The sequence below is a fragment of the Sminthopsis crassicaudata genome, chromosome 2 (assembly GCF_048593235.1).
Source record: "Sminthopsis crassicaudata isolate SCR6 chromosome 2, ASM4859323v1, whole genome shotgun sequence".
NCBI classification, from domain to species: Eukaryota; Metazoa; Chordata; class Mammalia; order Dasyuromorphia; family Dasyuridae; genus Sminthopsis; species Sminthopsis crassicaudata.
The window spans coordinates 252,309,899-252,336,677 of NC_133618.1; the positions used below are offsets into that span (position 1 = coordinate 252,309,899).

Below are 26,779 nucleotides of genomic sequence, written 5' to 3' on the forward strand. Positions count from 1 at the left end.
GTGAAGCTTCAAGTCAGTAGCTAAACAGCTTAGGACTATAGGGAGTTATGATTAGGGGAAGTGACCTGTGGGAAGCCTGAATCCATGGTATAATGAGTGGATATTGAAGAATTCTTCTATATTTATGCTTCACTATTTCCAAAAATTTATGATTTCATCAGCATAGACAGGTTATTCTCTCCACCATTCTTCCATTTTCCCTGGTTTGTAAACTTGGTGTGATTCTCAACTATTTATTTTCTCTTACCCTACATATCCAATTATTTGTCACACCTTGCTGTTTCTACCTCTGCAGGATTTCTTACATCCGTCCTCTTCTCACTACTCATATCACTACCGCCTGAGGTCAAACCCTCATGGCCTCTCATCTAGACTATTAATTGGTCTTTTCAATCTCCAAGCTATCTTTGGCACAGTCACCAAAATGATTTTACTTAAGCACAAATCTACTGTTACTCCCCTCATCAATAAATTTCTAATGGTCCCTGTTACCTCTAGGACCAAATATTAATTCTCGTTTTTAGCTACATTTAGTTTTGTTTTTTTATTTTATTTATTTTTTATTGTACAACTATAGCAATCTAGTGTTTGATACATTTAGTTTTTCAAGCCCTTTACAACCTAGCCCCCAGTCTTTTGCTGTGTGTGAGAAAAAGGCAGTTGTTTTTGTTTCTATCAGAAACGACAACGATCTGCCCTTCCTAGGCTGTTTTTTGTTTTTTTGATTAGGTAAAAAAGGTCATTCTTTGCCTCATCTCTTACCTACCCTTAGTACCTGAATGAGCAGTGCATCAGTCAAACTGATTCCTGTCAAACACCTGGATTCAGGGCCATTTCCAGTCATCATGATCTGTATCTGATCACGGCACCCAGATGATTCTGGAGGAACTGCTGACCACAACAGAGGTTCCCAAGAGAGTACTTTGTGGATTAGGGGATGCTTAGAAATTGCAGTCAGAATAGGGTAGGGGTCCAGAAGTTTCTCAAGGATTTCCAGTGAAAATCAACAGAACTCCTACTCCTCTAAGAAAACCTCCAAGAACATGGGGTCATCTAGGAATAAGGAAATATTGGAAGACAATATTATTAGAGATGGAGAAACAAATAGATACCACATTTATTCATTTGAGAAATCCAAGGCATTTTTTTTTATTGACAATATTGACTTGGAATATAAACAGCTTGGTACAATGGAAAGAAAACTCAATTTGCCATAAGGAAAATATGAGTTCAAATCTTCTCTCTGATGCATAACTAGCCCTGACCTCTCACTGTTCTCAGGCAACTCTTTGATGAAAAATGTCAATATTCCTTAGTAGAAAGAGTTTCCTCGTTGAATGTATTACGGTAATGAAATCCCAGAGAAGAATCTCCATCCCCCATAAAACAGTAAATCCACAGATATTTCCATTCCCTTTTCATCTCCTCATGCATGGCTGTGAGCATTCACACTTCTAGCTATTTATTAATAGCCAATTTCAGGCTTTCATGGTGCTCAAATGTTTCAAAAGAAGAGCCAAAAAAGAAGGGGAAGGGGGGAGGAAACTCAGCAATTCTAGAAAGAAATGACATTTAATCCAAATGGTACATAAACTATCAGTGAATTTAGCCCAAACCCAGACTAACTACCAGATGTTTGCAGTAATGTCAGCAGAAGGGGCCAGGGCCCAGTTTGCTCAATAAGTGGTATCTTTGATTAAATAAGACCAAGCTGTATGCTAAAGAGAAATCTCTGCTTCAGCTCTCTCCAATAAACCAGCTTGCAATCCCAACAGGAAAGGGGATGTTTGGAGTTATAATTAGAGATAGTAATGACAAGGATTCAGCATAACAGAAAACATACAAGGACTTGATTTTTTTGAATATTTAGAACAGTCTGTATTTTACAAAAATCCTGCTCCTCTCCCCACTACCTTTGCTGCTCAGTTTCCTACAAATCCCTACCAATACTCAATTGTTAATTTAATAATTGGGGGGAAGTGTGTTTGCAAAAGAAAGAGCCTTCAATTTAGGGGGAAAACAGCAAGGATGACATTAAGTACTGATCCTTGGTCCCCCAGAAGCCACCCGAATGCCCAGAAGTAAGACACATTCTGCATTTATGATTTCTCACTCCCAAAGATCCTCTCTTGTGTCCCCACCAAGCAAAAAAGGAGTTGGGACTGTGTGATCTTGGAAAGAAAAAAGCTAGGTGATAGCTCAATTCCTGTCTGCAAACGTGTAGGAGTTTTTAATAAAGGGGATGCTCAGCAATTGTTCTTGTATATGGAGGATTTAACAAGAAAGGAGCTTAAATTAAAGGAAAGCAGGAGAGATTATACTTACCACAAGGGAAGACTTCCCATTTATTTAGAGAAATCCTTCTCCCTTTTATCCTTCTCATATAATAGACTTTCAATAAATCTAATTCAATTCAACAAGTACTTATTAAGTATTTACTATGTTCAAGCTACCAAGGACACAATAATCAAAAGGAAACAGTCCCTGCCTCCAAAGAATTTGATTCTAATGAGAATGTGCAATATATAAAGATGTGAGTAAACTGTGGTACTTTCAGGAGAAAAAAAGCCCTAACAACTTGTCCCTCCAATTTCCCATCTGCAGCTCTGCCAGGTTTCATCTCCACAGAACAAGATGCCCCTCCCAGGAAAAGCTGGACTTTTCAGATCTCATCACCTGCTGCTGATTCTACCTTGGATAGTCCACACCTTCTCATCTCAGCATCTTCTCCCCTTTGATCGGAGCACTGCATGGTGGAACACTGAGCTCTCCCAAAACTTTCCTTCCCACAGGGCAGGATTTGGACTCTAGGTACCCTTTGGAGCCATCTCCATCCTTTTGTTTGTTGTCTTCCTCCATAAGACTATATGCTCCTTGAAGGCAAGAGTTGTTTCCTTTGATTATTTGTATCTCCATGGCATAGCACTGTGCCTATCACATATTAAGTGCTTCATAAATGTTTTTGAATTTGTTGATTTGAATCTGTAGGGGGTAACACCTTAATTGGCTTTTGAAAAAGCTAAGGATTCTGAGATGAGAACAAAGTGAATTCTAGGAATGGGGAGAGAAGGGGGATGTTTATGCAAAAGTATAAAGACAGGAGATGGAATGTCAAGGTTGACAAATGACTAGCTAGATTGACTGAAATAGAAAATCTGTGAAAAGAGAGCAATCTGAAATCAATTTGAAAAGCCATATCATAGTAGAATATAAATACCAGTCTGAGAAAATTGTATTCCATCTTTAGGGCAATAGAGATCCACTGAAAAATTTTATTTAGATAAGTATCATAGTCAGACTTGAGTATTAGGAATATTAATTTTGCATCTGTATGAATAGAGAGGAATACTGTAAGCTGGGAGACTAATTATCAGACTACCATAATCATCCAAGTGAAAAGCAATGAACACCTGAACTATGAAAATGGTTGTTAAAGTATAGGAAAAGGAACAGATGTGAAAAATGTTGTGGTGAGCGACTCAGAACTTGGTAAATGTTGAAAATGAGAGAGGGAAAAGTTAAAGATGTCTCTAAGGTTAAAAATGTGGGGAATTGGGTGGACTACAACAACCTGAATAGAAATAGAGGGGTTTGGTTGAGGGGTGATTTTAGGGAACAATATGAGTTTCATTTTGGACATATTGAGTCTGAGATTTCTCTGGTACATGAAGAAAATGTTCATCAGGAAAGTAACAATATGAAACCATAATTATAACAAATTTCCCATAGAAGTAGAAAGAAATCACCTATCAACAACAACAACAACAAAATTGAGAAAAAGAAAAATAAACAAAGTTTCTTCAGGGGGGACATCTCCACTTAAGAAGGAGAGAGATAAAACCCTATCAAAGGAGACAGAAGAAGCTACCAGCCACATAGGAAGCCAGATAAAAGAGTATTGTCACAGAAGCCAAGTGAAGAGAAAGGATCAAGGAGAAGAGGATGGTCCAGGAGTCAAAAGCTGCCAAGAGGTCAAATAGACTGAGTGCTGAGAAAAGAACTAACGTTAGCATTTAAGAGATCATTGGTAACCTTGGGAAAAGCAGTTTCCGTAGAATAATGGGACCTGAAATCAGATTACAAGTAAATGAGAAGTCTTCTTCTTAGGAGTTTGTCTATGAAAGGAAAGAGAACTATAGTTTGATAGAGTAACAGGTACAAGGTTAAGTAAAGATCTTTTGAAAAATAGAGGAGATCTAGGGAAATAAGGTAAGAAGTACATAGATCAGCAGCAGCAGAAATGAGGTGGGATCAAAGGAAGAGGCAGAAAAGTTGGCTTTGGAAAGAAGAGCCACTTTTTCAAAATGGAACAGAGAAAAGAAGGGAAGAGAGAACTCATAGCAAATGGCCTATGTTTTCTCAACAAAACAGAACATTGTCCTGTGCTGAGACAGAGGGGCAGGGGCTAGTGAGAAAGTTTGAGGAGGGGAAAAAACAATTTAAAACAGCCCCCTTAAAGAGTGTGATGGAGAATCAAGCCAAAAACAATGAAAGAGTCACCATGCAGCAGCAAGAAAGTAACTGTGATGAAATCATATAAATTTGTAGTGAGCTCAGTCAGCGATTATGTAAATCTACCTGTGTTCAACAACATACTACTGGCAGGAGAGAAAGCAAATCTTAATGCTAAGCAGGACATGCTGGTAAATGCTTAACAACAATCTCTCTGAAAAGGCAGGATGTACTTTTAAGATTAAGCTTCACATTTTTTTCCATCGTATTCTTAATTCCATACAAAACAATAAAGCAATTCGTAGCATTTGCTGATTTCAAAGGTATAAATGCTCACATTAAAATTTTAACAATCAGCTCTCTTGAGCTGTACAAAATGGCACAAGCACATTCCTGGAGCTAATCCAAGCTGGGATTCATCAGGCAGAAGGACTGATAAGACAAAGGATCTGAGAGTAGACCACAAAATGTTATTTATTTATGTGGTTGTTTGGTTCTTTTTCTCAGTCTGTACCTATTTATTAATTACCAGCTTTGTCCCAGACACTTTGCTAACCACTGGAGATGCACAGAAAGGTTAAAAAACAAACAAACAAAAAAATAGTTTTCACTCTCAATGAGTTCACAGTCTAATGGGGAAGACAAAATATAAACAAGATTTTGACAGGATAAATTGGGCCTAACAAGGAAAGGCAAATGTTCTCTACAGATTGAGACATTCATGTCATATGAGCTCTCTGACCCTCTGGCTGACCAGCACAATAAAAAGTGCCTGAGCTAAAAGCTATCAGTACCCCAAAAGAAGGTCATCCTCTTAATGAGGAAGTAAAAATGCACTGCTTAGAACAACTGCTGGGATAACATGTCAACAAATTTCACATTTCCCCAAGCAGGATGCACTTTGAGTCCATAGTTAATATGCTATCCTGTGACAGCTTGAACTTTGAGAGCAAGCATCTGATTGGATCTGCTGGAGCACCGAAACCCTTCTATATCAAAAGCTTTTAAAGGATCAAGGGATGTTTTGACTGCATAATTTGACAATGGTAATTCAGCAGGAACATTCCCCAGTCAATGACAAAAAAACAATCCACACTCTGCCACATCTTCTCCCTTTCCTTATCTGCAGCTTCTCTGAAATAACTGGATGGACAAAAAGTAAGTGGGAAAAGAATGGGTTTTCAAGTAACTTTCCTCCTGGCTTGAAAAGCCTCTTTACCTACACAAAAGATGTTTCTCTCTCAGCAAGTTTCCAAAATACCCCACTTTATTTGTAAAAATGATGTTGTCAAAGGTTACACAGGTATAGCCCCACCCTCATTTGCCATTGTTGACCCAACCTGGAAAACAAAAAGGCCTTAGAGGCAGGGAAAAGACTGCTTTTCCTTGAAGGCTACCCCAGGGTTTTTTTCAGTGTGAAGTAGAAAAAATTTTAAGTCTAAGGGAGAGAATGGATTTAAATCTGAATGTAGCAGGGTCTGTCTAGTTTCTGTAAACAAAAGATTTCCATGGGCTAGATGATAATGTCTAAAACAAATTCATCTTCAGAACTTCAAGGCTGCAAGTAAGAAAAAAGTCAGTTATCCCAAAATAATAAGATGGTAGGTACCAAAGCAGGGAGGTTTTTCTATTGAGGTTAGCAAAGGATCCCAAAAGGTTGGGGTCAGAGATTAGGTCCAAGGTGTCTCAAAAAAATTAGCAAGCTTGAACCTCCAAGTCAAGGGGCAAAGTTTATTGTAATTGTAATCTCAATTGTAATTCAAAAGAATTTGGCAAAGAAACAGAAACAAGAAGACAAATTTATCCCATTCATATCATTGATATGCTAATTTTATGGCCTAGAGGTAGAACTTGTTGTATGGAACTGGGGAAGACCCCTACCCAAAATGACTACTTAGAGATCACTCAAAGTAGAAAGCAGAAAGATTGTTTTTTATAGTACCTCATGAGAGGTGGGCAATCCAGCTACGAGATAAGGGAAGTGCTCACAGAAGGAGGGCAGAAGAATCAGTGTGTGACATGGCCTCCTGGCAGTTACTATTACCAGTCTGTCCTAGGCCCAACAGAGTACCTTTAATCACTGACCTTTGCAGTGTCAACTCTACCCGGCTCGCCTCCTCTGAGGCCTTCAAAGGTCTCTGGCCATGAACTCTTGAATCTATAGCTTAATAACCGGTAGCATGCTCAAGAACAGCCATGTGTAATCTTAAAAACCTTTATTATACCTACTCATATAATGCCCTGACTGATGCCCTGACTTATTGGTTCCCTAGTGAACACCTGGTCTGAAGACCCACGTGTTCTCTACCAAACTCCTTAACAAAAGTCAGACAAAAGTCAGTCTGTCACTTAGCTGCACTTTCTGTGTATGCCCAAAGTGCATTGCTAAGGTAAAATGAAAAGAATTTAAAAATGTAAAACCAAAATAATTTAAAAGTGTAAAACCGAAATAGATTAAAAATGTAAAACCAAAATAACTTAGTAATGTAAAATCAAAATTTTTAAATTGCAAGCAATCACATATATGTATTGCCACATTTTGTGCATATCCCAAAATTCCCTTCTCTTATTTAGAGAAGATCTCGGTGATATCGTCTGTCCAGTAATGACTTGGCTAGTAGGGTTATAAGAAATGCCAATGGAATGGACAAAATCAAATTTAATGCAAAAACATCTAAAAGCAAAATATTCACAAGCCAATCCATAAACTGTCTTAAATGCATGTGAGATTTCTACAATGGAAAAATGGTTGATCACATGTCTAGCTGCTTCTCCAGATTGGAATGAATGAATAACGACCATTGGTCTTAAAACACTAAATTTCAAACCATAAGGGTTTTGTCCTTAAGGAGCAGGAGAGTGAAAAGAAAGATAAGCTGTGTAGCCTTCTGCCATGCTCCTACCTTCCTCTTTAGTGATTTTTAACCAATTACCAGTCCAGCTGGCACATCTAATAGCTATATTACTTACATCTGTTTCTACCAACCTTTTCAGTGGTCTGCCACTCATACAGTTAATGAGAAAAGGACACTCGGCTATGAAAGCTTCAATCCATGATATCCCTGAATTCTTTTGCCTAAAATCAAAGTTTGAATTTCTGATACCGAATTGTACTTCAGCAGTATGAATCAATAAATCTGATATTACTTTTCCTCCTGGGTCAAAGATCACACACTGTCTATTTATTCTAGTGATTAAAACAGCAATTTTCCAAACCATTCTAAACATAAACACTGTTTTATAAGTACTCCTAGGGGGTTGGGAAATCAAGCCCACATGTGGAAGTAGAAAATCCACAAGGTAAGAAAAGGAGTTCCAACTCTCCAAAGACGATCCTAAAGGTTTTATAAGTATAAAACTCCACTCTCTCTAACTGCAAGGTCTTATCCTTGTAAGGTTTCTTAGAAATTAACTGAACTGTATTTTTAAAATTTTTCTGATTATAGTCAATACACCACAATTCCTTTCTGCCTTGGGCCACAAAGCCTACTCCTGTCTTTTGAAATGAAAACACAGAGTTTTGAATGGATTAATGGGCAGTGCTGATGATATTACAGCCCTTCCTTTTCCTCCTCCTTCTCCCTGGGCCCAAGAAGGTGGGACTGAAGAAGAGGGTCAGGAATTGGAAAATTCCCCAAAGGCTGATTTAAAATCCAACCCAAACTTTGCATATAAAAAGAACTAAACTTCTTCTCAATGGAAGGGTTATCAATAAATTCCTTAAGACAATAATGCACAAGGTAAACCAACAAAACGCTAAGAAGAATTTCTCCAACTGAAGTCCATGTGGTTCATTTATTTCCCTCCTTAGCTTCAGCCACTAGTTTGAACTCTTCCTGTTCTAACAGTAGTAACCTAGCTTTTTCTTCTTTCTCTATCTCAACCTGTAATTTAACCTGCAATTCCAGTAACTCTTTTTTAATTGTTTGCCATTCTATATTTAACTCAACTTCTAGTTGTTGCATTTTATACTCTATACTGTCATACATACGCATTAGCTCTAGGTTGCTCCCTTTCTGAGTTATATTTAATGGGTGTGGGGATAGCCTTCTCAGAGCTTGATTACAAGCTTCCTGCTGTTCTTCAGTGGTGATCTTTGTTAAATGATCTTCCATCTGGCTCTTTAACCTATTTATATAAGCATTATGGTTCAGCTGTATCCTTGAGCCTGATCCCAGAGTTACCTGGGTCCATATTGCCTCTGCCTTCCCTCCTAAGTGGCATTTCTACCGGATCTTTCAGAATCTTAATTCTGAATACTAAATATTAATTTTCAAAACCTGATAATTCCTGATGCCCCACGTTCAGGCACCTTTTGTAACATGGCCTCCTGGCAGTTACTATTATCAGTCTGTCGTAGGCCCAACAGAGTACCTTTGACCACTGGCCTTTGCAGTGTCAACTCTACCCGGCTGGCCTCCTCTGAGGCCTTCAAAGGTCTCTGGCCACAATCTCTTGAATCTATAGTTTAATAACCAATAGCACGCTCAAGAACAGCCACGTGTAATCTTAAAAGCCTTTATTATACCTACTCACATAATGCCATGACTTGTCAGCTCCCTAGTGAACACCTGGTCTGAAGGTTCTCTATCAAACTCCTTACCTCTCTGAGCTATCCATCCACTTGGCTCAGGGAGCCAGGTTAAAGAGCGCCAGGTTAAAGAGAGCGACTGCTGTCTGCAGTGGACTTATAAAGGGCCTGTGAGGTCACACACACAGCCAATCAGTGAGAGAGCCATCACTCATTAGGAAGCTATCTCAATATGGACAGGATCCCACCCACAGGGCAGTCTTATATCCACAGAGAATACTTCTGAGCAACTCAATCTCCTGTTGCGCTGTGCCCGCCCATTTAAAGGACCCTTACATCAGTGAATATACACAGCTTTTGTAGATTTTCTTACAAGAGATTATGTCACAAATTAAAGAGCATGGGGGTGAGGGGGTGCATCTAATTGGTTGTTGCTATCCAGAGAGATTGGAATGGAAGATTTCTGGCTTAGGCTTTCAGGATTTAGATTATTGAGACGACAGTGGTCAAGCTAATGGACTAAATACCATTGATTGCAGTAAGTCCATACCATAAGAGTTGCTTCCACCAACTGCCTTGGAAACAGTTATCCCAGAACAGATTGGCATTTGGCAGACATAAAAATACAAAGATAAATTAACAAAGATGACAATCTAGGGAAACTGAAGCATAACATTACACACTCTCCTTCTGAATATTTGAATTATTGAATTACCCCCGCCTAGATTCCTGGGAGGTCTCAGCACCATAATTTTGGCCAACCCAATGTGAAGCAAATAAATCAAAATGAAACTAGAAAATGCAAGGACTTATGGCAAAGGCAAGTCTTTCCCTGACAACCCCAGAGTTATCAATAGTACAAAGGCCTTTATCTCAGCCCTCCTGTTTGAGATGGGACAGTTCACTGTGTTAAGTGGTCTGCAGTCATTTGTGCCTTTAATTCAGCTTCTGTTTATATAGGGAGTAGCAGTGCTCAACAGTCATGCTGCCCGTGTTAGGAGAGGCACTTCAAGTCTATCAGGGACTCCAAAGGAGGGAAAGAGTGGGGCCTGGAGTAGCTCCACCTGTCCCCACTCAGAAGAACAGGAGCTGCTACTAGGATCCAGAAAGGATCCAGATTTCTGAGCAGAATAGTCACGGTTAAACCATGAAGGCAGGCAAACTCCAAACTTTATTTTTTTTTTAATATTTTAATAGTTTTTATTTACCAGAAAAAAATTCATGGGTAATTTTACAACACTGACAATTGCCAAACCTTTTTTTCTTTTTCTTTTTTCTTTTTTTTTTAAGGCTGGGCTTAAGTGACTTGCCCAGGGTCACACAGCTAGGAAGTGTTAAGTATCTGAGACCAGATTTGAACTTGGGTCCTCCTGAATTCAAGGCTGGTGCTCTATCCACTGCACCCCCTAGCTGCCCCCGATTGCCAAACCTTTTGTTCTAATTTTTCCTCTCCTTCCCCCTCCCAGATGGCAGGTTGACCAATATATGTTAAATATGTTAAGAGTATAAATTAAATACAATATATGTATACATGACCAAACAGTTGTTTTGCTGTACAAAAAGAATCAGACTTTGAGATAGTGTACAATTAACCTGTGAAGGAAATCCAAAATGCAGGTGGACAAAAATAGAGGGATTGGGAATTCTATATAGCGATTCATAGTCATCTCCCAGAGTTCTTTCACTGGGTGTAGCTGGTTCAGTTCATTTCTGCTCTATTGGAACTGGTTTGAATCACCTCATTGTTGACAAGAGCCACGTCCATCAGAATTGATCCTCACATAGTATTGTTGTTAAAGTAAATAATGATCTCCTGGTCCTGTTCATTTCACTCGGCAAAACCCCAAACTTTAGCGGCCTAACCTCAAAACTGAAATGTCCTTTGAGAATGCTGAGATACCAATTAAGAAACTGGGGTTACAGGGCTGGAGACTGCCAGTCCCAAGACAGGTGTCTATATCTTGGATATTTCCTAAAAACAGTCAATCAGAGAATAGTCTGCCAGAGAAATTCCAACAGAATAGGGGATTTCAAAGCTAAAGCATCAAGTAACCACACATAAAGTTCCTATAAATCCATAACAGCAAAAGTTACACCATTTAACAATTCCCATCCCAAATCTTAAACACACAGTAGTACAGTTAAAATTTTGACAATAATTCACCAACCACTTTCCCACTCCCCCATATTAGTCCAAATTACATCAGGAGCAGGGGCTATGGTCTCAATCTAAGCTATTTATCTAGGCTGAGAATGGGCAGAGGCTCTCAGTCCATGCAAGGGGTGGGTGTAGCGTGCTGACAGCTACCAAAGCTTCAGATGGGCCGATCCATGTCCCAGAAGAGGTTCAAAAATCTGTAATTGACCAAAATCTAGAACCAAAAAACCCAAATCTAATAAATAAAGGTTAGAACAATCTGAGATAGAAAGACTTGGTTCATAAGACTGCTCCCAAATGTGAAGAGCTTCAGCTATAGTCCCAAATAAATAGCAGTTAGTTCTCACTGTGGTAATTGTCCTCTCATTAGTTGGAAACCTTTAAAAAAAAACCCTTGAATATCATAAACACAATATCCAGTAACAGATAGATGATCAGACTAAATACTTATTTGCCCAAGTATTTAGGATATAATGATTACCTATAGCCAGGTTGGAAACAGCAAGGTATGACATAATTGAATTGCATTAACTTCTTATTGACTTTTGTTCTGATCACAGAAATCAGCCATAGGAGAAAAAATGCAGATATGACTATAACATAACATAAGCAATTAAAATTTAATTTTCATCAAAACAGGATAAAATAACTTTAACTCAGTTTTATTCCAGTCGATTGTCCCACTAACTGACAGAGGGCAGAGCTTTAAAACTCCCAAATGTATTAACTACAAGCCAAGAAATTTTTATATCCAATAACAAATCCCATTAACCAAAGTTTCAGATAATTCAGTTATTTACCATGACCTTATATTGATAACAGTAAGAAATTTATCCCAGAAAGTTCACACAATTCTCACATACCCAAGTAGATGCTTTATAAGTTGAATATTATACCAATCATTTTGCTTTTAAAATATCCAATACACAGAAAAATCCCAAACTACATATTGTCCATAACAAAAACATTTTCAAAAGGACAAAGGCAAAAAACTATTATTCTAGGAGTCCCTTTAAATAATTGGTATCAGTTAAAACTTCCTATTTTCACATAAAATAATCTGAAAAGTTCTTAAAAACATCAATCAAAAAATTCTTACTTTCTCCCAATACCAAGTTTCTCCCCAAGTCTACCAGGCTTCCCGACCTTCTACTCAACTTCCTCTTTCTCTCTTGCTACATACTTTTCCTTCTGTTTCTCTTACTAACATTGTCTCCCCAGAAACACATCCCATCTCTGTCTCTCTGTCACTACCCTTTCCAACCAGTTGCTTCTTTCTTTTTTCCACTGATTTTTTCTTGAAATCATTTGCTCCTATTAATCAATCCTTCTTAAATCACCTTCATTATCATTTTTCCTTCAAAATTTTTTTAAGATTTTCACAGCACAATGAATAGCTAAATAACTCCATAAAATCCATATACATGCTCAATAGAACTGACACAATTTTTTTTTTGTACAAATTGCCCAATACTTCTAGAAAGTAATATACCATCGAAGATACAAACACAACTTACCCTAAGGTAAGCTATCAGCATTTTGTTTAATAACCTATATTTTAATTTGAAGTCCAACCAAATAATTAAAAAAAAAAAGTTTTTCTTTTCAGTTGTAAAGGCCCCAATATTCAAACAATTCTAAAAATTTTGTACTCAGAATAAATCTAGCATGTGCAAAGCAATGGTAAAATTATTTTCCCCAATTTCAAAGTTATTGTACCTCTTTAAATATAATACATTAATTATTATTAATTATATAACATTAATTATTATTATTATATATTAATTAATTAAAATATAAATATAATAAGTTCCCAAAATTTTTAATCAAATGTTTAGCCCTCTTAAACTTTCTGTTTTCTAATTCCATGAAAGCAAACTTGCTAAAAATGATTTTTCTTTCTTCTCCAGGGACAATTTTTTAGAAGCATGCTTAGTTTTTCCCACAGGTCCAACAGGTCAAAGGGCCCCCATGGTGGGCTATTTATCCCTCTTACTCTATTTTTATTCCACCCTTCCAATATCTGAAATTTCTTATTTATGTCTGGCCATGAATTGGAGATGACATTTATTTAATTTTTAGATATGCTACCATTGTGTTAAGTTTCCAATTTTAACACACATACTAATTTAAAGTTATTTTTAAATTAAGCAGTACTTTATTTTGTGAAATTTCCTAAAATCTACCTAGGTAATCCATTCAAACTTCTTTTCTTTAGTAAGTCAGGAGAGTTAAGTGCCAATTTTTTTTGCTTCCTGGCATGATTCCACAAACTCAAGTTCTGATAACAAAGTTATGGACTCCTTGTTTATAGGAGTTTTTAAAGTGATAGCACACTGTTCTTCAGTTTTCTCAAAACTTTCCCAACTTTCAAATCCTTTTCAATATATGTTTTTCTCATTCCTATATGATTAAAATTTCTCATTTCACTATATTAGATTTATTTTCCTCTTCTCTCCCCCTTTCCCACAAAGCTGCTGCAGTCAGTCAGAGGTAGAGGGAGAGAAAGAGAAAAATATTTTTTTTCTTGCACTATCCTAATCTTGAGAAAACCAAAATTAGTCCCAAATTACATGATCAAAGACCAATACATTCCGATCCACTCTGAATGAATTCCAATTCTAACAATTCAGCCTGATATTTTTCTAAGATAAGAATTCTTATCTCTTAAAGCTTGCTAACGTTTAACATAGAACAAAATGCAATTAACAAATGAACAAAATGCAAAGCAGACATACACACACAAACACACTCAGAACTCTATTTTCACCTTTTACATACAGATTTAAGTCTGATATACCCATATAGTCCTGGGAGCATTTTCCCAGTTTTCTTCCCTTTTATATCTGAGAAGCACATCCCAGTCTTTAAGGTGACTCCCAAGAGGGATGTCGACTGGCATTCCCTGACTAACGTCCTGACACAAATTCTTGGATTGCTTCTGTCTCATTTTTCAACCTGGTCTCAAACCAGGTATCGGCAGAGGTCCCCTGTTACCCTCACACCCGCAGGAAAGTCCTTTATCATTGGGGTCGACAGCAGTCCCTCTGATAAAATATTAAAAACCTCTATCTTGCCTCAGTTTCTCCAACATTACAAACCAAGGAGGGCTCTCAAGAATTTGGTTATCTTTTACCCAACCATTCTCCAATTGATGGACATCCATTCATCTTCCAGCTTCTAGCCACTATGAAAAGGGCTGCCACAAACATTTTGGCACATACAGGTCCCTTTCCCTTCTTTAGTAGTTCCTTGGGGTATAAGCCCAGTAGTAGTATGGCTGGGTCAAAGGGTATGCACATTTTGATAACCCCTTGGGCATAATTCCAGATTGCTCTCCAGAATGGTTGGATTCTTTCACAACTCCACCAACAATGCATCAGTGTCCCAGTTTTCCCACAGCCCCTCCAACATTCATCGTTATTTGTTCCTGTCATCTTAGCCAATCTGACAGGTGTGTAATGATACCTCAGAGTTGTCTTAATTTGCATTTCTCTGATCAATAGTGATTTGGAACACTCTTTCATATGAGTGGAAATAGTTTTAATTTCATCATCTGAAAATTGTCTGTTCATATCCTTTGACCATTTATCAATTGGAGAATGGCTTGATTTCTTATAAATTAAAGTCAATTCTCTGTATATTTTGGAGATGAGGCCTTTATCAGAACCTTTAACTGTAAAAATTTTTTCCCAATTTGTTACTTCCCTTCTAATCTTGTTTGCATTAGTTTTGTTTGTGCAGAAACTTTTTAATTTGGTGTAATCAAAATGTTCTATTTTGTGATCAATAATGGTCTCTAGTTCTCCCTTGGACACAAACTCCTTCCTCCTCCACAAGTCTGAGAGGTAAACCATCCCATGTTCCTCCAATTTATTTATGATTTCGTTCTTTATGCCTAAATCTTGGACCCATTTTGATCTAATCTTAGTATGTGGTGTTAAATGTGGGTCCATTCCTAGTTTCTGCCATACTAATTTCCAGTTTTCCCAGCAGTTTTTGTCAAATAACGAATTCTTATCCCAAAATTTGGGATCTTTGGGTTTGTCAAAGATTAGATTGCTATTTTTATTCACTATTTTGCCCTGTGAACCTAACCTATGCCACTGATCAACTAGTCTATTTCTTAGCCAATACCAAATGGTTTTGGTGACTGTTGCTTTATAATATAGCTTTAAATCAGGTACACTTAGACCACCTTCCTCTGACTTTTTTTTCATTAGTTCCCTTGCAATTCTCGACCTTTTATTCTTCCATATGAATTTTGTTGTTATTTTTTCTAGGTCATTAAAATAGTTTCTTGGGAGTCTGATTGGTATAGCACTAAATAAATAGATTAGTTTGGGGAGTATTGTCATCTTTATTATATTCGCTCGGCCTATCCAAGAACACTGAATGTCTTTTCAATTATTTAAATCTGACTTTATTTTTGTGGCAAGTGTTTTGTAATTTTGCTCATATAATTCCTGACTCTCCTTTGGTAGATATATTCCCAAATATTTTATACTATCGATTGTTATTTTGAATGGAATTTCTCTTTGTATCTCTTGCTGTTGGATTGTGTTGGTAATGTATAAAAATGCTGAGGATTTATGTGGATTTATTTTGTATCCTGCGACTTTGCTAAAATTCTGAATTATTCTAAATGGTTGGGTAAACTATGGTATATGAATGTTATGGAATATTATTGTTCTATAAGAAATGACCAACAGGAGAAATACAGAGAGGCTTGGAGAGACTTACATCAACTGATGCTGAGTGAAATGAGCAGAACCAGAAGATCATTATACACTTCAACAATGATACTGTACGAGGATGTATGCTGATGGAAGTGGATATCTTCAACATAGAGAAGAGCTAATCCAATTCCAATTGATTAATGATGGACAGAACCAGCTACATCCAGAAAAGGAACACTGGGAAATGAATGTAAACTGTTATTTTTACCTTCTGAATCCAATTCTTCCTGTGCAACAAAAAATTCGGTTCTACACACATATATTGTATCTAGAATATACTGTAATATATTTAACATATATAAGACTGCTTGCCATCTGGGGGAGGGGGTTGGGGGAGGAAGGGAAAAAATCTGAATAGAAGTAAGTGCAAGGGATAATGTTGTAAAAAATTACCCATGCATATGTACTGTCAAAAAAATGTTATAATTATAAAATAAAATAAAAATTTAAAAAAATTAAAAAAATAAAAATAAAAATAAATAAAAATTAAAAAAAAAAAAAAGAATTTGGTTATCTCTGACGAACAGACAATAATGTTTGTTGACAGATTGTTAGAACAATAAGTTGGGGGTGCGGGACCTCAGGGTCACAGATTCCAAAACCAAAGGATTTGAGAATCACTGACAGATTGTTAGAATAGAAGCCCCCTAAGATCAGGGCACCATAAAATTATTGCTGTCTCCCCTAAAAGCTATATTACATCAATCCAATATCCAGAAAAACAGGTCAGCGATGAGATACTATCAGGATGCAAAAGATAAGACCAAAAAATATGGTATTAAAACAGGCATGAATCCAAAAAAACGTGGATCCAAATGACTTTGGGATTTACAAGAGTAAAATTTTCTAATTTAATTCATTCAGTGTAATAACCATGCCAAAGTTATAGGATCATAGGTTCTTTTGACCCCTGGCAATTGAGGCTAAGTCCACTCCCCCTACATTTCTAACCACCTTTTAGTTTACTGATAACTTCTGGCTTCCATTAATTAGCATTTCCAAGAAGAAACTTTTCTCAAAAGACAAAATGTAGAAAAGTCAGAAGGGACGATTCAAATTACATAAAGTGACAGTTTGCAGGGGCTTTGGGTTCCCGGATGTCTTATTTTTTTGCTTTTGACCTCTTTTGGTTCAGCAACCAAATGGAAAACCTCCTAAGGGAATGGCTAATATGTGTGTTCTCAGGCTGTCTTGGATGCCAGAGTTGCCTACACGTAGAGTCTGGGTGATCAGCAACAGCCAGAATGAAATGGTTTTCCTTGCCTGGATTACCAAGTACCATTAGGGTTTTGCTACCTCATCTATATCCTCCCCCTATTCTCCTAAAACTACAAAAACTTTTTCATGGGTCTTTTTAGTTGGGAAATCTACAAAGTGACTGATTTCCTACTTTATTATCTCACTTAAAGATGCTTTATTCCTCAATTCATGGCTTTGATTTATTTTAGGATTTGTCGTTCCACATTTAGCAGCCACCCCACTATGTGCTTGCCTCTACTGATGCTAATGGGAGTCTCACAGAAACTGTTCCTTTTTGTCTCCTTCCCTTGTGAGCATTAATAAGGTTTTGTTAATAGTTACCCTAGCATGATTTTTTTGCATTTCTTTTGAACTTTCCTGTGTTACAATTGCTTAAGCCCCTAGCTATAGAAAAATTAATGATTAAATTACCCAATGTGTGGGACAGTATCATCTACAAAAACAATCAGAGACTCTCAGAATAAGAAAAAAAAAAAGGGAGTTATTACGACCTTATGAGAAAGGGTATCTTTCATCTGACAAGGTGTTGGTCAGCAAAGAAGTACAAAGCATAAAGTTGGATTAAATATTAAATAGCCTAACCACAAAAGCCCCTCCCCCCCAGGCTGGCTTTTTCTCCCATTGTTCGGGGGAATCCAGGCTTACATTCTAATCAGAGAAATCTAACCTAGAAACAAAAGAATACAAGTCAATAATAATGAACTCTTAATTTAAGTTTCCCTGGAGAACTTATATACAAGCAGATATAATTCAAAACGATCATCAATTTTAAAAGAAGTACTTAAATACTAATTAAAAAACCATCATCTCCTTTAAAAGAGGTACTTAAATGCTAATTAAGAAGTGGTGGGAAAAACAGGAAGGGACAATCACCTGCAACTTTTAGCTATAGCTCTATTTTTTATTAAGTCACAATTAAAGCTATTTTCCTTTGAGAGTGTCTTCACTCAGTTAATTCCACATACCCAGAACAACAGAGATAAAAATCCCAACTCTGCTTCTCTTTGCCATTTTTTAAAAGTTCCTTATGTCAGAACTTGAATCTTTTCTACCTTCACTTACTCTTAGTTATAAAGGAATCTCAGGCATCTTTTATTTCCCAGAGGCTGTTGTGAACCTGCTATTCAATGTTCTACCCCTATGGGGCCCTTCAGGAGAGACTACCTTAACACTCACCCATCTTTTTGAGGGTGAAAATCTGGTTAACATCATCTTATTTCTTTCTGGAGCAGGGAATTGACAAATGAGATTTCCATAAACCCTTCTAGGATTAATAGAGACAATAAGCTGGTGCATTCATTGTGTATGCTGCATTTATTGTAGAATGCTAATCATTCTTAGGAACGGGTTAAAAAACAAAATATGCCTTGGAAGGCTTTTCAGGAGTCACTACTTTAAGCTTCTGGCATGGCCTTAATTAAATTCTCAAGAACTTAGTCTAATTGCAAATAGAATAGAAAGAAGAAACATTCCTCTCCTAATCTAGCCCCAGACTTCTTTCAAATTTCTAGGAGATTAGAAATAAAAGGAACATTTCCCATCATTAGTGACAATGCTTTTCTCTCTCTTTATTTTAAATTGAAATAGAAAGTCGTTAAACTTTGGTCAATAGGTTCATTCACCTTTCTCCTCCTTCTTCAGTATAGTAATCTAACTCTTTGGGGCCTTTCATTTAAAATACAAATTCATCCCCCAAGGCAGCCTCCTGACCAGCCTGAAATCTATTGCATTATTTTCTCCTCCCTTCCCTTTGCCTATCCTCCACTTCTAGGTCAGGGAGACAAGCAGAAGGCTATCTGAACTGCTCTGGCTGGAGAGGACTAAAGGAATAATTCAATTTTCAGTAATAAAAACAAAAAGTAGCCAAGAGGGGGAAGAAAGAATAGTGAAATTGAGAAGGACCAAGGAAAAATGACTGTTAACATTAAATCAGGAGGTAAAGTGGGGCCAGGGAAAACACAGAACTGCAAAACCCAGAGAATAGCTTTTGCCACTACTGTTGTCTCCTGGTTCTGGCCCCAGTCAGTATGGTGACTTAGAGACACATTTGTGAGCTTTTTGTGAAAGCAAAGCTTCCCAGCCTAGGAGAATGTAAGCTCCCAGAAGGTAGTATCCTGATGGTTATATCACGTAGTGGATGCTTAGTAACTGCTTTTGGAATGTTTTTCTTTACCAATTAAATTCAATTGTAAGAAAACAAGAGAAGCAGTGGAACAGGTTGTAGACCCCTTTCCCAAATTAACTAATCAGAGACATCTTCAGGTACAAAGAGAAAGCACTTATTTAGTCCCTGAAGGGAGAGGCCCAGACACACACCTGGGAGCCATCTCAACTCCCACCATGTGCTCTTGAACATGGCCAGCTTCTAGCTTGTCTAGGACTCAAAAGCAAAAGACCGGAGGCTTCTCATTGGATAGATTAAAGGATGTAACCATCCTTGACTAATGGTCATCAATGTTGTCTACCTCCCACAGGACACGTCACTTCCTGCAACTTCACTAACTTCCTGCATCCCAGGGACACCCCCCACCACCACCCTCCTGGACCCAGAGTCCAAAGCCCAATCTCCCAGCTTTGGGAACAGGGACCATGTGACTCAACACTGAGAAATACTTCATCTAATCAGTCCCATTCAATAGTAAGGTAGAAACTGTTAGGAATCAAGGTTGAACCCCCCAAATATGTTGGATTTCAGGCTGGTGTCACAAAGTACCTCAAAAGAATTTGTAGGCTTAGACAATCTCCAAATCAAGGACAAAGGTTTTATTGTTATGCCATTAACAGGCGGCTAAGTTCCAAAAAGGAATATGGACATTAACAAGGGGAAAGACTTCCACTAGGGCCATTAAGAAGGCAGAAGATGCCATGAGCCCTGTAAAGTTCCCAGAGAACAAAAGGAGGTTTAAAAAAAAGCTAACTGAAGAAAATGATTCACTAAAAATTGGAATTGGACAAATGGAAGTGAATGATTCGATGAGACATCAAAAATCAGCCAAACAAAACTAAAAAAAAAAAAAAAAATTTAAATAGAAGAAAATGTAAAATGGAAGATCAAAAAATTAGCCATTGTGATCTTTAGTAACAGGATAATCCTAAAAGGAGTTAGTGAAGACCTGGGTTACAAGTAGTCATAAGAAATATTAGCAGGAAAAGGGTGTAGAGTAGACTGAACTTTGCCTGAGTTCTTCTGGATTTCCCTGTTGGGATTACTAGGTGAGAACTGAGGTTGTCTGGATGGTGACAAGGTGAGAATTCAGGTTTTCTGGACAATTAAAGGTGAGAACTCAGGTTGACTTGATGAGGGGGCAAGCTCATTGGCAGGGGTGGTTCTTCCCAGAAGCCCTTGTTATCCCACGCCCATTCTCTGGAGAGGATAAAAAGAGACAGCACTGGGCGCAGAGCAGAGATCGGCCTGAAGAAGGATTAGAGTTGGAGGAGATTCAGAGCCAGGATTCAAGAGGAAGACTCCTGAATTGCATCAGGCTTGACGGGGCTCTCTGCAGGAAGGGAAGTCACTTCTTTAGACAAGAGTTAACAGCAACTGCCTGGGGACAACGGTTCGTTACAGGAAGAAGAATCTGTCGGAAAGATTTGAGTAGACCAGCAGATCTCTTCCCAGAGAGCGATCCAGCAGTTCTAGAGACGACAGCTCGCTACATTTGGCGCCCAACGTGGGGCATAAAAAATCTCACAATCAAATGCAGAAAGGAAGAAATAGTAAATACATCCTTTTCAGATCATGATACAATAAAAATTACATGTAATTAAAGGACCATGGAAAAATAGACCAAAAATTAATTAGAAATTTAAGTGAATTCATTCGATAACCGGACCCGCCCTTTGGTACTTTGAAGGAGAAGAAAGCATTGAACCATCTTCCCCTTTGAGACTCATTTATTGTCCTCATAAATATCAATAGTAAATATATATATATATATATATATTTGTCCCAAATTGCATAGCAACCAAATTCCTAGAGAAGATAAGAGAGTTGCAAGAAGCAAAACTATACTAGTAGGGGATCTCAACTTCCCTCTATCAGAACTAGATAAATCTAACCTCGAAATAAACAAAAAAGAAGTTAAAGAGATAAATAGACTTTTAGAAAATTAGACCTTTGGAGAAAATTGAATGGAAATAAAAAGGAATATACTTTTTGTCACCATTACATATAAGCTATGCAAAAATTGACAATGTATTAGGGCATAAAAAATCTCACAATCAAATGCAGAAAGGAAGAAATAGTAAATACATCCTTTTCAGATCATGATACAACAAAAATTACATGTAATTAAAGGGCCATGGAAAAATAGACCAAAAATTAATTAGAAATTTAATAATCTAATCCTAGAGAATAAGTGAGTGAAACAACAAGCCATAGAAACAAGCAATAATTTCATTCAAGAGAATGACAATAATGAGAAAACATACCAAAATTTATGGGGTGCAGCCAAAGCAGTTCTTAGGGGAAATTTTATATCTCTAAATGCTTACATGAATAAAACAGAGAAACAAAAGATCAATGAACTGGGCATGCAATTTAAAAAACAACTAAGCAAAACAAAGTAAAAACCCCCAATTAAATAGCAAATTTGAAATTCTAAAAATAAAAGGAGAGATAATAAAATTGAAAGTAAGAAAACTATAGATAAACCTTTAGTTAATTTGATTAGAAAAAGATAAGAAAACCAAATTATCAGCATAAAAAATGAAAACAGTTAATTTACCATCAATGAAAAGGAAATTAAAACAATAATAATGAACTATTTTGCCCAATTGTATGCCAATAAATCTAATAATCTAAATGAAATGGATGAATATTTACAGAAAATATAGGCTGCCCAGATTAAGAAAGAAAAAAATACATTACTTAAATTGTCCTATTTTAAATAAACTAAAAGCATTCCCAGTAAGATCAGGGATGAAACAAGGTTGCACCATTACTATTCAGTATTTTATAAATGTGAGCTTTAGTAATAAAAAAAAAAAAAAAAAGAAAGAAATTGAAGAAATTAGAGTACCTAATGAGGAAACAAAATTATCACTCTTTGTAGATGATATGATGGCACACTTAGAGAATACTAGAGAATCAACTAAAAGAACTACTAGAAATAATTGACAACTTTAGCAAACTGGCAGGATATAAAATAAATCCACATAAAGTATCAATATTTTTATATGGTACCAACAAAGTCCAGCCACAAGAGATAGAGAAATTTTATTTAAAATAACTATAGATAATATAAAATATTTGGAAGTCTACCTGCCAAGACAAAGCAAGAGCTATATGAACACAATTACAAAACACTTTTCACACAAATAAAGTTAGAGTTAAACAAATCTAAACAAGTGTTCATGGGCAGACCAGCTAATAGAATAAAAATGACATTTCTATCTAAATTAACCTACTTATTCAGTGCTATACCAATCAAATTGCCAAGAAATTATTTTGTGGAGTTAAAAAAAATAGAAAAAGTAACAAAATTCATCTGGAAGAACAAAAGGTCAAGAATTTCATGGGAATTAATGAGAAAAAAAAAATGAAAAGAAAGGTGGCCTAGCTGTACCAGATCTAAAGCTATATTATAAAACAGTAATCATCAAAACCATTTGGCTAAGGAACAAAGTAATCTGTGGAATAGATTAGGTTCACAAGGCACAATAGTCAATGACTATAGTAATCTAGTGTTTGATAAAGCCAAAAACTCTAGCTTCTGGGATAAGAACTCATTATTTGATCAAAATTGTTGGGAAAATTGGAAAACAGTATAATAGAAACTAGCCATTAACTCACACCTGACACTCTATACCAAGGTAATGTTGAAATGGGCTAATGATTTAGACATAGAGAGTAATACTATAAGCAAATTAGGAGAACAAGGTTTAGTCTACCTCTCAGATGTGTAGGAAAAAAAGGAATTTATGGCCAAACAAGAACTAGAGAACATTATGAAATGCAAAAAATGAATAATTTTGATTATATTAAAATAAAAATGTTTTGTACAAACAAAACCAATGCAGCCAAGATTAGAAGGGAACAGAAAACTGGGGGGAGGGAAATTTACATTTAAGGTTTCTGATAAAAGTCTCATTTCTAAAATATAGAACCAACCCAATTTTGTAAGAATACAAGTTATTCCTCGACTAATAAATGGTCAAAGGATATGAACAGAAAATTTCAGGTTGTATGGTACGGAAATGGTGAGGGGTCACCATTTAATAAAAAAGCTGGAGAGAGCTCTAGAGAAAAGCAAAGTTTATTGTACATTATTGTGAGAAGGGCGTCCCACTCTTCGAGTAGACTATCGAAGAGAGGAAGCGCCTCCTGTGGGCAGAACAGCACCTTTAATCCCTAACACAAAACGCCCCCTCCCACCACTGACCCTCATCCTCATTGGCTGAGAGTCTTACATTCTAAACGCGAGATCTACCCATGAAATTGAACTTGACCAATAAGTACATAGTTGCCCATATTTGGATGAAATAGGGAGATGTCATAGGAGGGGAAGGCAATGCCCTTTACTGGAACTTCAGAGTCCTTCAGGCCTACTCGAACTCTGAAGTAGATGAAGCCTTACTCGATTTTCACAACTGTCTTGAAAGATCTCACCTCATCTCATTCAAGGTGAAGAAATTAAAACTATTTTTAGTCATATGAAAAAAATGTTCTAAATCCTTATTAATTAGATAAATGCAAATTAAGACAACTCTGAGGTATCACTTCACACCTCTCAGATTGGCTAAAATGACAGAAAAGATAATAATAAATGTTGGAGGGGATGTGGGAAAACTGGGATAATAATACATTTTTAGTAGAATTGTGAACGAATCCCACCATTCTTGAGAGCAATTTTTGCTCAAAAAGTTATCAAACTGTGCATACCCTTTGATCCAGCAGTGCTACTACTGGGCTTGATATCCAAGTAGATCTTTAAGGATCAAAAATGTTTGTGGCAGCCCTTTTTGTAGTGGCAAGAAATTGAAAACTGAGTGGATGCCCATCAGCTGGAGAATGGCTGAATAAGTTATGGCATATGAAAGTTATGGAATATTATTGTTGTATAAGAAACAATCAGCAGGATGATTTCAGAGAAGTCTTGAGAGACTTTACATGAACTGATGCTATGTAAAGTGAATAGAGAACCAAGAGAACATTGTACACAGCAATAACTATATTATGTGATGATCAACTCTGATGGATGTGGCTCTTTTCAACAATGTTGTTATTCAAGCAAGTTCCAATGTTGTGCCACAGTTCTCTTTTAATGTCCTGACCCAGTTTCCCTAATTGTCCTATTCAGTTACTCTGCCTCAGGTTATAACTATTCCCTCTTAATGTTAGGATAAAGGTCTTATATCTTAGACCTTAGGCTAAACTTATTCCCTCTTAATGTTTGATGGGATAAAGGTCTTTATCCATTTTAGACATCATTAGAATATCAGAAGCCTCTCCAGTACCTCCTTCCATCTTGTTATCCTAGGTGCCTCCCCCCATTAGGTCATCCCATCCAGGTACCTCTCCCATTATGTCATTGTTCTTGTTACCCTATAAAAAATCCTGTATCCTGTATTCAAGTCTGGATTCTTTGAGATGATAGTCTCGTTCAGCCTTGGGATCGATCATGGATCCATTGGTCCCAGTAAATCTCTCCATTTAATAAATTCTGTATTGAATACTCTCTAATCTCTATCTTGTTCAGTTTCTCCAGCATTACACCAATAGTCTTGTGATGGAGTCATCCACATCCAGAGAAAGGGCTATGGGGACTGAATGTGGATCACAATATAGTTTTTTTACCTTTTTTTATTATTATTGTTTGCTTGTGGGGGGGGGGGTTCATTTTCTTGTTTTTTGTTTTCCTTTTTGATCCGATTTTTCTTGTGCAACATGATGAATATGGAAATATGTTTAGAAAAATATATTGGATTATTTGATGTCTAAGGTAAGGGAGAAATGAGGGGGGGAGGGAGAGAAATTTGGAATACAAGGTTTTACAAGGGTGAATGTTGAAAACTATCTTTGAAAGCTATGTGTTTTGAAAAATAAAAAGCTTTTTTTTTAAATTCATCAGAAGCCTACTGTAATGAAGGCTTACTTAAGGATAACAAAAGGCCTGCTTATAGATAAGATAATCCTGTTGGATCTCTCCCCTGGTTTGCCTCTAAGAGTAGCTTGGCCTCCCAATTGTATATAGTAATTCAGTTTTTCTCCCTTGTAATGCCTCTCTCTACAGGCCACAGTGCTACCAAGAACAAAAAATCCCATCAGAAACTGCAGATGTAGAGATAAAGAACTTGGGTTTTGAATTTTAATTCTCCCACTTAGAAGCTACATGATTTGAGCAAGTCAATTCATCTCCATGGACCTCCATTTTCTCACCTACATAAGGGGATTCAATTTGCTTGCATCTAAAGTTTTTTCTAGCTTGAGATTTATGACAAATGAGAAAGTGAGGCAAAAAGACAAGTGACTTGCCCAGTCACACAGCTATCAAGTGTCTGAGGCTGCATCTGGACTCAGATCTTCTTGACTCCAGACCCACTGTACCACCTAGCAGCCCCTGGAGAACTAATATTTACTGGGTATATCTTTTGGATCTGATCATAGTTGACCACAGGTAAGCTTCCATTACGAGAATCAGTAGCCAACCCAGTCCAGAGCATCTATTCACTCTATTCACTGACATCTTCCTGGGTCCCTTTCAATCTGACCTAGACCACCAATCGGATGTAATATGATTTTGTGGTCCCCTGATTTTAAGGGGGCTTCTGTTAAATCCTAAATCTTCCGGCTTTGGAGTCTGCCTCAGGAAACTCCCAGAATCTGTCTGATTCTGAATAGACTACTCCTCCATTCATTGCAGTCTGATAATCTGTGGTCACTGATAACCAAATCTCCAAGACCACTCCTCTGGGCCATAGAATTAGCATGTCAATGATAGAGAGTTGGATAAAGGGTTCCTTACTAATTTCTTTTGGAACTTAATCCCCCTTGTAATGGTGTCACAATTATAATAAACTTTGCCCCTCGATCAGGAAATGGGTTCAGGCCTGCAAATTCTTTTGAGACCCCTCGCAACACCAGTCTGTGACCCCAAACTTTTGGGGTCTCCTTCCCAACCTCAACAAATTTCTGCTGTCACTTAATCACCTTCCTTCCTCTTTGATTCTCTCAGCCCCTAATTCTGGCCTATATTAATAGGACCAGTTATTTTAATGTTTTTCCATTTCTAGAAACAGGTTCCTTCCTATTCTCAGTGTGAGAGGCAAAGAATAATTCTTGATTTCAAAAGTCACGATGATACCACTTAGATTCATCAGGCTGAAGGAGTGAGCCAGAACATATTGGTGACTCTTAAGCCATGACATTAGTTTTTAAATGGAGATGATGAAATCACTATTCTGTATGAGGGTTGTCCTAAAGATTACAGAGAAGACTATTCTCTTGACCTTACAGCCACCTCTTGAGTTTTTACCCAAATCAGGATTCTCCAGCTTAATTATTGATGCAACTTGGCTACAGATTACTGTTTGCATCTTGGTTTATTTGTTGAATGAATCTGACTTGTTTCTAATGAATAAAATCATTCTGAGAAAATGAAGATTGACCATAAATCAGATGTAATGAGAAGCAATGTG

General features: G+C 37.0%; 1 long non-coding RNA gene across 1 annotated transcript in view; it reads right to left on the minus strand.

The window, feature by feature from the left end:
- Positions 1-592: 592 nt before the first annotated feature.
- Positions 593-26,779, minus strand: part of LOC141553384 (uncharacterized) — a 35,862-nt gene continuing 9,675 nt past the window's right edge. The window contains exons 3-4 of the long non-coding RNA XR_012485441.1: positions 2,709-2,873; positions 593-1,053 (exon numbers count right to left, since the gene is read on the minus strand). This is a non-coding gene — a long non-coding RNA (uncharacterized LOC141553384). The remainder of the gene's footprint in view (positions 1,054-2,708; positions 2,874-26,779) is intronic.